This window comes from Chiloscyllium punctatum, chromosome 3, assembly GCF_047496795.1.
Source record: "Chiloscyllium punctatum isolate Juve2018m chromosome 3, sChiPun1.3, whole genome shotgun sequence".
Lineage (NCBI taxonomy): Eukaryota > Metazoa > Chordata > Chondrichthyes > Orectolobiformes > Hemiscylliidae > Chiloscyllium > Chiloscyllium punctatum.
Window position 1 is genome coordinate 56,569,208 of NC_092741.1, and position 15,040 is coordinate 56,584,247.

The window sequence follows — 15,040 nt, forward strand, 5'->3', positions numbered from 1 at the left end:
AGGACTCTGTGCTCTACGGCCTGTTCCCCAGGACACACACCAAGACGAACATCAACTGCACCTGGAGGATCATCAACTCGGTGAAAGACGTTCTCCGGGCGGTCCGAAACCTGTTGATCTTCCAGCTGAAGGAGTTGACCCCGACTGAGTGTTGCAGACTGGCACATTCCAAGGTACAGGACTAGGTGTTGAGGGACGCGCTGAAGCTTGGGGCAGCTGCTGCCAAGACGGGATGGGGAAAGACCACCGTGTAAGGTCTGCCGGCCTAAGAAGAACAGGGGGCCCATCCAGTCATTTGGGTTCTGCTAACGTCTCAGCAGAAGAGCTGGATAGTACTGACTTGTATATAGGAAAAATACATTTTGATTTCTGTATGTAAAGTAATGTAATGTGTGCACAAGAAATGGCATGACCAATTGTAAAGAGACCCAAATAATTTTATGAATAAGTTTATTTTTGAAATTAAAAAAATCAGAGACCAGGACTCTGAATGTGCTGGGTGAGAAAGGTTGCCGAATCCGTGAGCTGTTCAGAAGCAATTTGTATTCCCAGAGGGGAGTGTTGACCTTTATGCTGAAAAGGTTGCCACCAGAGGGCTTTGTGCTACTGCTCAGGCAGAATCCCTCCGATACAAGTTGTTAGGAGGTCTGGCAGTACGTAGAGCCTGTTACGGTGATCTTCGCTTCATTATGGAGAGTGGAGCCAAAGGCTGTGAGGTGGTGATTTCCAGGAAACTCGAGACCAGAGAGCCATGTCCATGAAATTTGTTGATGGGCTGATGAACCACTATGTGGATACAGCTGTACGACATGTACTGCTAAGACAGGGTGTATTGGGCATTAAAGTTAAGGTCGTGCTGCCATGTGACCCAGGTAGTAAAATTGGACCCAAGAAACCTCTGCCTGATCATGTCAGCATTGTTGAGCACAAGGAGGAGATCTTGCCAACTACACCTACTTCGGAACAGAAGGGAGGCAAACTGGAGCAATCTGTGATACAACAGCCAGGGCCAGTTCCGACAGCATAATTGGTATACCAACATTGAAGAGCAATATCTAGTTTTCTGTATATGTTCAAATAAAACAAAGGGGAAAAAGTTGCTGCTTGTTTCATGTGAAGTGTTGCATGTTCCCAGACAACCTGCAAATAGTAAAGCTGTGCTTAGTCCCATAATAAAAAAAATCAGAGACAGGGAGAGTTATCTGGACTTTATGTTTCAGGAGGCAGTCACACCTGTCTGATTAACAACCTTGAATTTAGTCAGCGGTGAGGAAGGGGTAACTATGAGTGAGGCAGGTAGAGAGATACATGAGGTAGTGCTGAAGGAGCCTCAGCCCTTGAGCTTGTCTAACAGATTTGAGGTTCTTGCTCCCTGTGTGGATGAGAGTGTGGGCTGTAGGGAGGATGAGCAAATTGATCATAGCCCAATGGTACAGAAAGCTATTCATGAAAAGGAGAAAAGGGAAATGTAAGTGTAATTGGGAACTGTATAGGCAAGAGAATAGATGATGTTCTTTGTCCAGGATCAAGCATTCCAAAGGCTGTGTTGCCTATCTGGTGACCAGGTTCTGGATATCTCATCTGGGCTACAGAGGAACTTGGAATGGGAGTTGAAAGATCCAGTTGTTATGGTACGTATATGAGAATAGGTAGAAAGAAAAGGAGGCTGTTTTGAGGGAATATGAGTGGCTGGAGCCTAAATTAGAGGGGGAATAATCTCTGGATTACTGCCTGAGTCATGAGCTAATTGGCACAGGGTCAACAAGATTAAAGAGGTGAACTCATGTCTCAAAGATTGATATTGGAGAAATGGTTTGAATCCATGGCACGAGTACTGGGGAAGGAGAGAGCTATTCCAATGGAACAGGCTCCACCTGAGTCATGCTGAGACCAGCGTCCTGGCAAATCGCATAACCAGGGCTATGGGTGGAGTGGTGGGATTGTGTGGGTTCAGTTGCATAGAAAATAATGGAGACATGTAAAGAGTGGGGGCGGGGGAGTAGAGGCGGAATCTGGCAGGGGATATTAACATTTCCAGAACAATTAATGGGATAGAGAGTGTGCAAAGGGTTAGAAATCTAACTTCAGGATAAGGGGACAACTGTGAAAGGAAGTCATTCAATGCAGGACTTAAACTCACACAGTGTACGAAACAAGGTCAGAAGCTTGCAGCACAGACTGAACTTGGCAAGAATGATGTTGTAGCTGCAAGGACATCAGACCTGGGAGCAAAATATCCAGGGATAAGCATCCTCTAGAAGGTAGAGGCATATGACCAGAGGAGATGGATATTTCTTGTTATAAAGAAATTAAATCGCTAGCAAGCAGCATATAGCGTTGGAAAGTGTAAAACCTGTGTGGGTAGAGTTGAGGAACTGCAAAGGATAAAGCACCCCATTGGGAGTTACGTACAGGTCTCCTAGCAGTAGTCAGAATGTGAGGAAGAAAATAAATCAGGAGGGAGAAAAGGCATGTAAAAAAGACACTATTACAATAATCCGGCAATGCATTAATATGCACGTGAACTGGGAAAACCAGAACGGGAATTTGTGGAATGCGTATAAGATTTTGTTTTTGGAGCAGCTTATGGTCAAGCCCACTAGGGAACAGGCAATTCTGCATTTGGTGATGTGTAATGAGGCAGATTTGACTAGCAGTCTTAAGGAGAAGGAACCACTAGGGATCAGTGACAATAATATGATAGAATTCACCCTGCAGTTTGAGCGGAAGAAGCTCGAATCAGATGTAATGATGTTACAGTTGAGTAAAGATAACTGCAAAGACATAAAGGAGGAGCTTACAGGGAAGATGGTGGTACAACAACGACAGGAGTTTCTGGGGGTAATTTGGAAGGCGAGCATAAATTCACCCCAAGGAAGAAGAAACATACTGAGGGGAGGATGAAGCAACCTTGATTGTCAAGAGAAATCAGGGACAACATAAAAGCAAAAGGAAAAGCATACAATGTGGTGAAAATTAGCAAGAAGCCAAAGCATTGGGAAGCCTTAAACACCAGCAGATAATAATTAAAAAAGCAATACGTTGGATGAAGATAAAATATGGTGGTCAGCTAGTAAAATAAAAGAAGATTGCAAGATTTTTTTTAGACATATTCCACAGGACAATAAAACTGGAGAAGTAGTACCAGGGAACAAAGAAATGGTGGAGGAACTAAAGAGATACTTTGCATCACTCTTCACAGTGAAAGACACATTAGCATCTATCAGCATTTCAACAGAGTCTGGGGGAAAGGTGACTGTAATGGCCATCACTAAAGAGAAGGAACTGGGGAAGCTGAAAGATCTGAAGATGGACAAATCACTCAGATCAGATGGATGGCACGCCAGAATTCTGAATGAGACAGCTGCGGAGATTATAGAGGCAATCATGGTGATCTTTCAGGAATGACTGGAGTCAGGGAGGGTACCGGAGGATTGGAAAATGTCAAATGTTTAAGAAGGGAGGGAAGCAGAAGACAGGAAACTACAGGCCAATTAACCTGACCTCAACAAGATTTCAGAGTCCATTATTAAGGATGAGATTGTGGAGTACTTGGAAGTGCAGGGTAAAAAAGGGCTGAGTCAGCACAGCTTCATCAAGGGGGAGGTTAGAATTCTTTGTGGAGATAATGAGCATGTTAGGCAATAGAGAGCCAATGGACAAGATATTTGGCGCAGGAGTGGCAGGAGTGGTGTGGCGCAGGAGACTGCTGAATTAGCTAAGACCCCATGGTATTTAGGGAAGGCTACTGGCATGGATAGAGGATTGACTGACTGGCAGAAGGCGGAAACTAGGGATAGAGAGATATTTTTCAGAATGGCAGCTGATGACTGGTGGAGTTCCACAGGCACAGTAACAATCTGGATGAGGAATTGAAGGCATTATTGCTAAGTTTGCAGATGGCACAAAGATAGAGGGACATGATTATAAAGGAAGCAGAGAGGTTGCAGAAGAATTTGCACGTGCCAGGTGAGTGGGCAAAGAAGTGGAAGTTGGAATATAATGCGGGGAAGTGTGAGATTGTGTACTTTGGTAGGAAGAATAGAGGCATGGATTATTTTCTAAATGGGAAAAGGCTTTGGAAATCTGAAGCACAAAGTGATTTAGGAGTCCTAGTTCAGGATTCTCTTAAGATTAACATGCAGGTTCGGTTGGCAGTTGAAAGGTAAATACAATGCTAGTATTAATTTTAAGGGGGCTAGAAAACAAGAGTAGAGATGTACTGCTGAGGCTGTATAATGCTTTGGTCAGACTGCGTTTGGAATATTGTGAGCAGTTCTGAGCCCTGTATCGAAGAAAGGATGTGCTGGCATTGGAAAGGGTGCTGAGGAAGCCTACAACAATGATCCCAGGGATGAAGGGCTTGCCATATGAGGATCGGTTGACAACTCTGGGTCTGTACTCGATGGAGATAAGAAGGATGAGAGGTGTTCTTTTTAAAACTTACAGAATACTGAGAGACCTGGATATAGCGGACATGGGGCAGATTTTTCCACTAGCAGGGGAGACTAGGACCCGAGGTCACCGCTTCAGAGTGATGGGATGACACTTTAGAACTAAAAAGAGAATGAATTTCCTCAGCCCTATGGTAGTTAAGCTGTGCAACTCATTGCTGCAGAGGGCTGTGGAGGCCAAGACATTAAGTATATTTAGGACAGAGATAGATAGGTTCTTCATTAGTAAGGGGATCAAGCATTATGGGGAGAAGGCAGGAGAACATGTCAACCATGATTGAATGGTTGAGCAGATTCAATGGGCTGAATGGTTTAATTTAGATTACTTACAGTGTGGAAACAGGCCCTTCGGCCCAACAATTCCACACCGACCCGCCGAAGCGTACCCCACCCAGACCCATTCCCCTACATTTACCCCTTCACCTAACATTACGGGCAATTTAGCATGGCCAATTCACCTAACCTGCACATTTTTGGATTGAAATTCTACTCCTATATCTTATGGATCTATGAAAGGGTTAACTTAGAACCTTTGGATTAGTTCTACCCACTAGTCTATATTTGTACCTTTTGGGGCCAGGACAACTGGCTTGCAATACAGAGTAATGCCAATGACATAGATTCAATTTCCTTACTGGTGAGGTCACTGTGAAGATCCCACCTTCTCAATCTTGCCTCTCCCCTGAGATATGGTGACCCTCGGGTTAAACTCAACACCAGTCATCGTACCCTGGTGAAAGAGCAGCTCTATGGTCCTCTGAGAGTATGAGTGACTTCACCCTTTTAACTATGACTGCATCCGGTTGGAGGGGGTCAGTCTGCTTCAGTTAGTTCCATTAGTTTCTAAAGTCTATAATCATGCAGCTTAGACCTAGTTACTATTTTGTATAGATGCAATATTACCTAGCGAGTATCATTAGCTAGCTAACTCTATTGTAACTTGTTATTTCAATTCAATGTAATAAATTATTTCTCATTATTCAATAACTAGTCTTCTACTGGGACTCCACAAGGTCATTCTTTGCCACATAAGTATCATGTTAACATAACGCAGCAGTGAACAAGTGAATTGAGAGAGGTGTAAATAGGAAACGGCCATTTGATGCTAACTAGAAAGAGCAATTAGGTTAATAAGAGTTCTTGATTTCTTAAGAGTTGTGTAGAGGATTTTCACCAGTTAGAGTCAAAATAGGCATTTGGTTTTTAATATAAAAATTACAGATTTGGAACACAACTATTATATGGTCTCTTAGTGTAAACTGATTCTTTGTTTAGCACGCAATTGTTTTTCATGGTGCCTTTTGGAGCAGATCAAAAGAGCTAAATGAGTGTTAATTACATAAACAGAAAACTCGCTTCAATGGGATAGCAGAGGTTAAACAACATCCATGGGAACATGTCTCAGAATGAATCAACACCATCAGAAAAGGATGGGAGCAATTTGAAAAGAAAATTCAAAGCTTTATGAAATGAGCTACAAAAAATAGGTTCTAATGAAATTTCTGTTTTATAATAGCGATGGTCAGTCATATTTTATAATCCAATGTTTATTCTAGCAGAACTGCAATTACCGTTCATGGCAATCCCAATCAATCACTTCTCATTTTGTTAAGAACAAGCTTGCATGGCTAAGCTGAGTAATTTCCAAATGCAGTAAAGCAACTGGCCTAAATAAAATCATTACTTATGTAATATTATTCTTCCTCTGTGATTAGCATGAAATTCAATGAGGATTTTTACACATTGTTCTTTTAAAGCCTAGCTTAAATAATTGGAGGGAGTGATAAATATAAAACCAATGTTCCATTTTTGCTGTGTGACCAATATTACTGTACTGCAATTTACCACTTGACTTCAAGTCTGCGTCCTGATTAATTATGAATTCCAGCCATGACAATCTGTCGTAATTTAGTAACTCTCCATTGGGTATACTGCTGACCAAACACATTGACCTATTGATGCACTGCTCCATAAACGATGACACATAGTTTTGTGTCTCCTGAGGTGAATTTCTGATCAGACTGAGATCTATTTGAGTCTGTGACTAATATAGAGCAGGATGGCTTTTCAGGGAGGAATATATCAAAGTAAGAAAAGACTTATTGACTGTCCAGTACCCCTAAGTGAAAATGTTTTGAGTTCAATTCCCATTGAAGGACCTTGGTATGAAGTTTGGCCTGATATTTCAGAGTAATATTGAAAGAGAGTTGGAGGTTTGGTTTCTCAGCTAAGATATAAAATGAAGGCTTCTTTCATGGACATAGAAGATTCAGCAAGAATATTTGAAGGAATACAGGCAGCTCCTTGATTTATTCCACAAATTCAGTGCATTTAGCCTTGCATTTGTATATCCTCACTCCTCCTTTCACCACATAGTCCACGACAGCCCTGACAACACTTCATCCCTTTGAGTAGTCTCTTTTGCACCCCTCACTCCCTTTGAAACACAAATGATGGCCATGGGTTTGACAACACAAGCCTCTTGCTCGGAATTCCTAAATCCATTTGCCATCAACTTTAAATTGGCATCCTCTTTGCCTGTGTATGCAAGTTTTGCTGTTGTTTTTAATTCATTTCTGGGATATGGGAGTTACTAGTTGGGCAAGCATTTGTGCTATCCTCATTTGCCCTTGAGATGGTAGCGCTGAGCTGCCATCTTGAAACACTGCTGTCTCTTCTGGTTACATTAAGCCCATAATGCCTTTAAGGAGGGAGTTCCAGGATTTTGACCCAGTGACAGTAAAGGAACAGTGATATATTTCAAATTCAGGATGCTGACTGGCTTGAAGGGGAACTTGCAAGTGCTGATGATCCCACATATCTGCTGCACATGTCCTATTGAAGGACCTTGTAGATAGTACATACTGCTGCTGCTGCTGCTGAGTGTTGGTGGTGGAAAGTGTGAATATTTGTGGATGTGGTTGAAATCAAATAAGTTGCTTTGTCTTAGATGATGTCAAACTTCTTTAGTGTTTTTGAAATTGTACCCATCCAGACAAGTGAGGGGTATTCTGACACACTCCTGACAGGCTTTGGGGAGTTAACAAGAGACTTACCCATTAAGGATTCCTAGCCTCTTAACTGCTGTTCCAGCCATAGTATTTTTATGACTAGTTCAGTTCAGTTTCTGGTCAATGGTAAGTTCAGAATGTTGATGGTGGGAGTCATTCAATGGTGAAGCCACTGAATGTCAAAGGGTGATGGTTAAATTCTCTCTTCTTGGAGATGGTCATTGTGTGGCACTAATATTTCTTGCCACATCAGATAATGATCACCTCCATTAATGTGATGTCAACTGCATAGCAATTAAGTGCTGCCTTTAGTCTCAGTATTCCCGATTACAACAGAGAGAAATGGCTCCCAGTCTTGTGTATTGAAATTTCTCCTTTGACACAGAAGTCAGTTAGGGGGCGTTAATCACTTTACAGATTATTTCATGCACTCTTAACGTAAATTTCAGGATAACAATTCTTACAAAATATAGAATTCCTGAAGAAATGTGATAAAGTCTTTACACACCAATAGAAGCAAATACACCAAAGTACATCTACAATTATGTTCCTAGGTGCATGGATGGTATGTCCAATACTTAGATGGCCTACTTGTGAGTTAAGTAAATTTGTGAGCAATGAATCGCGATGAGATTAAAAGGCATGGAAGTTCAGTGATGACACCCTCTAGTGATTGATTAGTTAGCATGTGCAGGGCAAAGGATAAAAAAGTGAAATGGGCATAGACAGCAGAGAGCTTCAGCAGAGAGTCATCAACCAGTTGCATTTGTCTTGAAACCTGGCAGAAGATGCTTGACCTTAAAAGAAAGGCAGTGATAAGTTGAGGAAACATTTTCATTTTGTTGTACATACAGAGGAGTAAATGGCATTGATTTCTCCCTCAATTCTGCTATTTCAGCAATATTACACATCAAATTAGCAATTGAACTGTGTCAAGCTTTACATTGAAAGGAACAATGAAGGTTAATGAAAGGTAAATGGAATGTCTATAGGGACAGACTTATAATCTGCCTGTGACTCAAATATATATTTAAACAGCTGTGTACTATGATAATAATTAACATCTCTCAATGTCATTACATGTTAGAACAAAGAACCTTACAGCATAGAAACAGGCCCTTCGGCCCTCCAAGCCTGCACTGATCCAGATCGTCTATCTAAATTGTCATCTCTTTTCTAAGGATCTGTATCCCTTTGCTCCCTGCTCCTTCATGTATCTGTCTAGATACATCTTAAATGACAATATCGTTCCCACCCCTACCCTCCACTGGCAATGTGTTCCTGGCACCCACCACGCACTGCATGAAAAACCTTCCATGCATATCTTGCCTAAACTTTTCCCCTCTCACTTTGAACTCATGACCCCTAGTAATTTCGTTCTCCACTCTGGGGAAAAAGCTTCATGCTATCCACCCTGTCTACATCTCTCATGAGACTGTAGGCCTCAATCAGGTCCCCCTCAACCTCCATCTTTCTAATAAAAATAATCCTATTCTACTCAACCTCTCCTCATAGCTCGCACCCTCCATACCAGGCAACATCCTGGTGAACCTCCTCTGTACCCTCTCCAAAGCATCCACATCCTTTTGGTAATGTGGTAACCAGAACTGTGCTCAGTATCCCAAATGTGGCCGAACCAAAGTCCTTTACATCTGTAACATGACCTGCCTACTCTTGTACTGAAAATGTGTTGCTGGAAAAGCGCAGCAGGTCAGGCATCATCCAAGGATCAGGAGAATTGACGTTTCGGGCATCAGCCCTTCTTCAGGCTGAAGGGCTGATGCCCGAAACGTCGATTCTCCTGTTCCTTGGATGCTGCCTGACCTGCTGCGCTTTTCCAGCAACACATTTTCAGCTCTGATCTCCAGCATCTGCAGTCCTCACTTTCTCCTGCCTACACTTGTACTCAATACCCCATCTGATGAAGGAAAGCATGCCGTATGCCTTCTAGACCACTCCACTGACTTGAGTGGCCACCTTTGGGGAACAATGGATCTGAACACCCAGATCTCTCTGTACATCAATTCTCCCCAGGACTTTTCCATTCATTGTGAAGTTCACTCTTGAATTGGATCTTCCAAAGTGCATCACTTCGCATTTGTCCAAATTGAACTCAATTCATTTCTCTGCCCCATTCTCCAATCTATCTATATTCTGTGTATTTGCTGCTCCACCAATCTTTGTGTTATCTGCAAACTTACTAATGAGGCAACCTACACCTTCCTCCAAATCATTATGTATATCACAAACAACAGCGGTCCCACGTGGATTCCTGTGAAACACCACTCATCACAGGTCTCCATTTTGAGAAGCTCCCTTCCACTACAACTCTGTCTCCTGTTTCCCAACCGATTCTCCATCCACCTAGCTAGAACATCCTGGACGCCTGCAATTTTACCTTCTTCATCAGGCTACCATGGGGAACCTTATCAAATGCCTTACTAAAGTCCACGTATATGACATCTACATCCTTTCCCTCATCAGTCAACTTTGTCACCTCTTCAAAGAATTCTATTAGGTTTGTAAGACATGACCTTCCCTTCACAAAACCATGCTGCCTATCACTGGTAAGCCCATTTTCTTCCAAATGGGTATATATCCTATCCCTCAGTATCTTCTCCAGTAGCTTCGCTACCACTGACGTCAGGCTCTCAGGTCTTTAATTAGCTGGATTATCCATATTACCCTTCTTAAACAAAGGGACAACATTAGCAATTTTCCAGTCCTCTGGGACCTCCCCTCATGTTCAAGGATGCTGCAAAGAGATTGGTTAAAGCCCCTACTATTTCCCCTCTCGCTTCCCTCAGAAACCTGGGATAGATCCCATCCAGACCTGGGGACATGTGCACCTCAATGCCTTTTAGAATAACCAACATTTCCTCCCTCCTAATGCCAACTTGACCTAGAGTAATCAAAGATCTACCCCTCACCTCAACATCCGCCATGTCCCTCTCCTCGATGCAAAGTACTCATTAAGAATCTCACCCATTTTCTCTGACTTCATGCATGTCTTTCCTCCTTTGTTCTGTGAATGGGCCAACCCTTTCACTAGTTACCCTCTTGCTCCTTATTTATGAATAAAAGGCTTTGGGATTTCCCTTAACCCTGCTTGCTAAGAATATCTCATGACCCCTTTTCGCCCTCTCAATTCCTCATTTCAGATTGGTCGTACATTCCCGATATTCTTCCAAAGCTTCATCTGTCTCAGTCGCCTAGGCCTTATGTACACATTCTTTTTCCAGTTTTGTTGAGAAGGGGAGGGGAGGACAATGACAAGCAGTAAAGATGAATGTGACATTATTGAATTGGGCAGTGTCCCTGGCTTATTCCTGCCATGGCCTCCAAGCATTTGGACCTTGTCTCTTTCCTATAAAAATAGAGAAGTTACTCTAATCTGGAAGGAGTACATCTGAAAACTACACACAACATCAGAATTGGTGAGAAAGAATATGATGGAAATAATGTGTGGAAATCAATGGATTGAAAACTGAGAGGGGTTTATTCCAGCAATAAAGAAAAAAGTTTGACTCCCTTTCTGGAATAATCCAGAAGTGACCATCCTAGCTTGTAGAATACCAAGATTTTGACACTTCTTTAGCATTATTGATAAAACAAATAGCCCAGTAACAAGATGCTATCCTACCTATTTTATAAGTACCCATGAAAGAGTAAACTAATAAATTGTACGTTGATGTAGAGCCCACTGTACTAAGAAAGCATGATATCAGAGCTTCTTAAAACAACAACTATGGTCAGTTAAAGCAAGCATTAGTCGAAATGCAAAGCCACGGAGGCTAGAGTTGATTTTGAGAAGGAATCAAAAAGTAAACATGAAGTATAGGTGGCCAAAGGACATTATCGGTAGTGATCTGGGAAGGCTATGGTTTGCTCTATTCCGCATGAACTGAAGAGAAAAAGGCTGAGAGGAGATTTAATCAAGGTTTTTAAAATCATGTGTGAGCTTGATAGGTAGATAGAGAGACACTGTTTCCACTTGTCAAAGAAGAAGGAACACAAGCGCATAAGTATAATGTCCTAATAAACCAAGGGTGGTGTGAGAGAGAAACCTTTCAACATAGTGAGTAGTTAGGGCATGGAATGCACTGCCTGTAAATTGTGGTGGAGCCATGTTCCAATTGAGGCATTCATGAGGCTTTTGGCTGATTATTTGGGTAAGAAATGATGTGCAAAGAGATGGGGAGATAGAACCAGAGCAGGCATGATGGGCCAAGTGACCTCCTTCTGCACTGTAACAATCCTATGATTCTATGACTGCTCCAGGATTAAATTATGATGAAGATAGGTTCTGACAAATGTTTGTACATAATCATAGAACTGTGTGCCTGTTATTGAACTCTCTATGTCAAACTGGAAGATAAAGAAGTTGGAGTGATGACATTCACCACCCAGGTAAGTTTACATATCATAAAACTAACCATAGTCACCATTACTGAAATCATATTGCAGCTGTACAAAACTCTGGTACAGCTACACTTGGAGTATTGCATACAGTTCTGGTCACTACATTAGAGGAAGGATGTGGAAGCTTTGGAAAGGGTTCAGAGATTTACTGGGATGTTGCCTGGTATGGAGAGAAGGTCTTATGAGGAAAGGCTGAGGGATTTGAGGCTGTTTTTATTAGAGAGAAGAAGGTTGAGAGGTGACTTAATTGAGACGTATAAGATAATCAGAGGGTTAGATAGGGTGGACAGTGAGAGCCATTTTTCTCAAATGGCGAAGGCTGGCAGAAAGGAACATAGCTTTAAATTGAAGGGTGATAGATATAGTACAGATGTCAGAGGTATTTTCATTATTCAGAATAGTAGGGGCGTGGAACACCCTGCCTGCAACAATAGTAGACTCTCCAACTTTAAAGACATTTAAACGGTCATTGGATAAACATAGGGATGCTAATGTAACAGTGTAGGATAGATAGGCTTCAGATTGGTTCCATTGGTTGACGCAACATTGAGGGCGGAAGGGCCTGTACTGCGCTGTAATGTTCTATGTTCTTTTGAAAAACTCAGTGGTTCAGGGAGAAGAATATGAATTGAATGTTACACTCGTGCATGGTGTGCTGGCAGGATCTGTAAACTTGGATGTAATACGTTGGACCCCTACTCATTTCTGATCTGTTTGTGAGTCCAAAAGGGAAAAACAAACTATACAGATCAATCTCTGAATAGTTATTGAAGATCAGTCAGCTGAAGATTGCAGCTGTTGCAGTGAAGGATTTTGGCCGCATTGAGTTGATAGTTTTGTGTCAGGTTTTGTGATCCTTGGTTTTTACACATAGGTTGAGATTCTTAGATAACTGGTTCTTTTGGAGGCGGCTGCCAAGCCTCCTACATCCAGGAATACTCTCTTCTATTTGCTGCATGTGACGGTCCATCTGCCTTACAAGCAGGTATTGGGAGGCAAGAACCACCCACTGCGACTGTGGGTCATGACACCATTGTACAATCGAAGAGTGTGGTGCTGGAAAAGCACAGCCAGTCAGTCAAGCATCCGAGGAGCAGGAGAATCGACGTTTTGGGCATACACCCTTCATCAGGAATGAGGCCTCGATTCTCCTGCTCCTCGGATGCTGCCTGACCGGCTGTGCTTTTCCAGCACCTCACCCTTCAACTCTGATCTGCAACATCTGCAGTCCTCCCTTTCTCCTTACACTCCCCTGACTGATGAGGAGCACACATTTAATGATGCTCGTACTTTGACCAGGACCATGTTTGGGCACAGCATAGGGCTGTTAAAGCTGCAGTTCTGCTGCTTAGAAGGGACTTGGCAGGGCACTTACTACAGTCCCGACTGCTGCATCATCTTGGTGGGTTGTACTAAACACTAGTGGAGCAGGCAACAAGGCAATGCTGAGGAACTCGTGGAATGAGAGCTGTCTTCTTCTTCTGAGGAGGAGGAGGATGAGGACATTGAGGAGAAGGAAGCTTTCCTCGTGCAAGACAGCCTAACCCTATCAGATCAGTCATGACCTGTCCAATGGTGTACAGGGTTGTAGTGATGGTATGAGTAAAAGCTATTGACATGTTTGATCAGCCATGATCATATTGAATGGCAGGTCAGGCTTAACAGACTGAATAGCCTACTTCTGTTCCGACGTAGCTATGACTAATTGCTACAGAAAGCCAGGCAGCACCAGGAGGTGGAGAAGTCAATGTTTGTGGTGTAACCCTTCTTCAAGACCACCCCCAGTCCTGAAGAAGGGTTGTACTTGAAACATTGACTTCTCCACCTCCTGGTTCTACCTGGCTTGCTGTGCTCTTCCAGTCTCCTGCTGCCTATCTTGGATTCCAGCATCTGCAGTATTGCTTTTTTGTCTATGACTAATTGACACCCAATTCCAGTACATAACAGGCAGAGATTTCTCAGAATAGTAAAAAGCCAGTCATCAAATATCCATCCATTTTAATTCCATTTTCTACACTTGTCCTGTGGCCTTGTATGCTATGGAATTTCAAGTGCACATCTAAATAATTCTTATATATCTTGAGGGTTCCTCCCTCTACTATCCTTTTAGGCAGTGTCTTCCAGATGCCCATTATAACACTCTTGTTGAAAAACATTTTCCTCAAATTTCTTCTAAACCTCCTGAGCTTTAACTTAAAACTGTGCCCTGTGATTATTGACCACTCCTGCACTGAGGAGAAAGTTTCTCCATATCTACTCTGTTTATGACCCTCAGAATGTTATACACCTCAATTAGTTCCCCCTCAGCCTTTTATGCTCCAAGAAAAACAACTGAGTCTCTCCTTGGCTGAATTTTTCCAGCCCAGGCAACATCTTTGTGAATCTCTACTGCACCCTTTCTAATGCAGTCACATTCTTCCGATAGTGTAGAGACCAAATTTGCATGTAGCATTCCAGCTGAGGCTTAACTAAGGTCATGTACTGCTCCATCATAACCTCCTTGGTCTTGTATTCAATGCCTTGACTAACAAAGGCAAGTATCCAGTATACTTTCGTGATAACCTTACCTGTCTCACAGTCTTCAGGGATCTACAAAGGTCCCTCTACTCCTCTGCACATCCAAAGGCCTTAACATTGAATGTCCACTCCCTTGTCTTGCTAGTCCTTCAACACTGTATCACCTTTTCAAGATGAAATTCCATTTGCTGAGGGAGGTGCAGCAAACCATCTTGCAACGTAAAATTGTCAATGGTCAATTAGTTTTGTTTGTGTTTGCTTTTGCTGGTTGTAAACAAAAGCTCACACTTGGAATTGTCCAAGCCATGTTCCCAATCTCAAGCTGTGGGTTTCCAGTGGCCAGTGGGGACAGAGCAGCAGTGACCCAGAGAGGGTGCTTTGGATGGGTTGTGGCTGAGGACAGGTAAGCTGCATGGTGTGGCGGTTAACAGTGATGAGGGTGAGAGAATAGGATAGTATGTGTGAGAAAGTGCCAGTCGCGCCGGCTATGTGCCACGAGCAGTGTGGCTTTGTGGCTGCTGTGCCATTACATTACCAGTGAGCACTAACGTCAAAATGCCAACACTTACCCAGGTGCACAGCAGCCTCTCAAAGAATGCACAAGCAATACCTGTCTTTCAGCAGATCGCAAAATGA

General features: G+C 42.7%; 1 pseudogene; it reads left to right on the plus strand.

Moving 5' to 3' along the window:
• Positions 1-232: 232 nt before the first annotated feature.
• LOC140454084 (small ribosomal subunit protein uS3-like) lies at positions 233-1,027 on the plus strand (annotated as a pseudogene).
• The last annotated feature ends 14,013 nt before the right edge of the window (positions 1,028-15,040 follow it).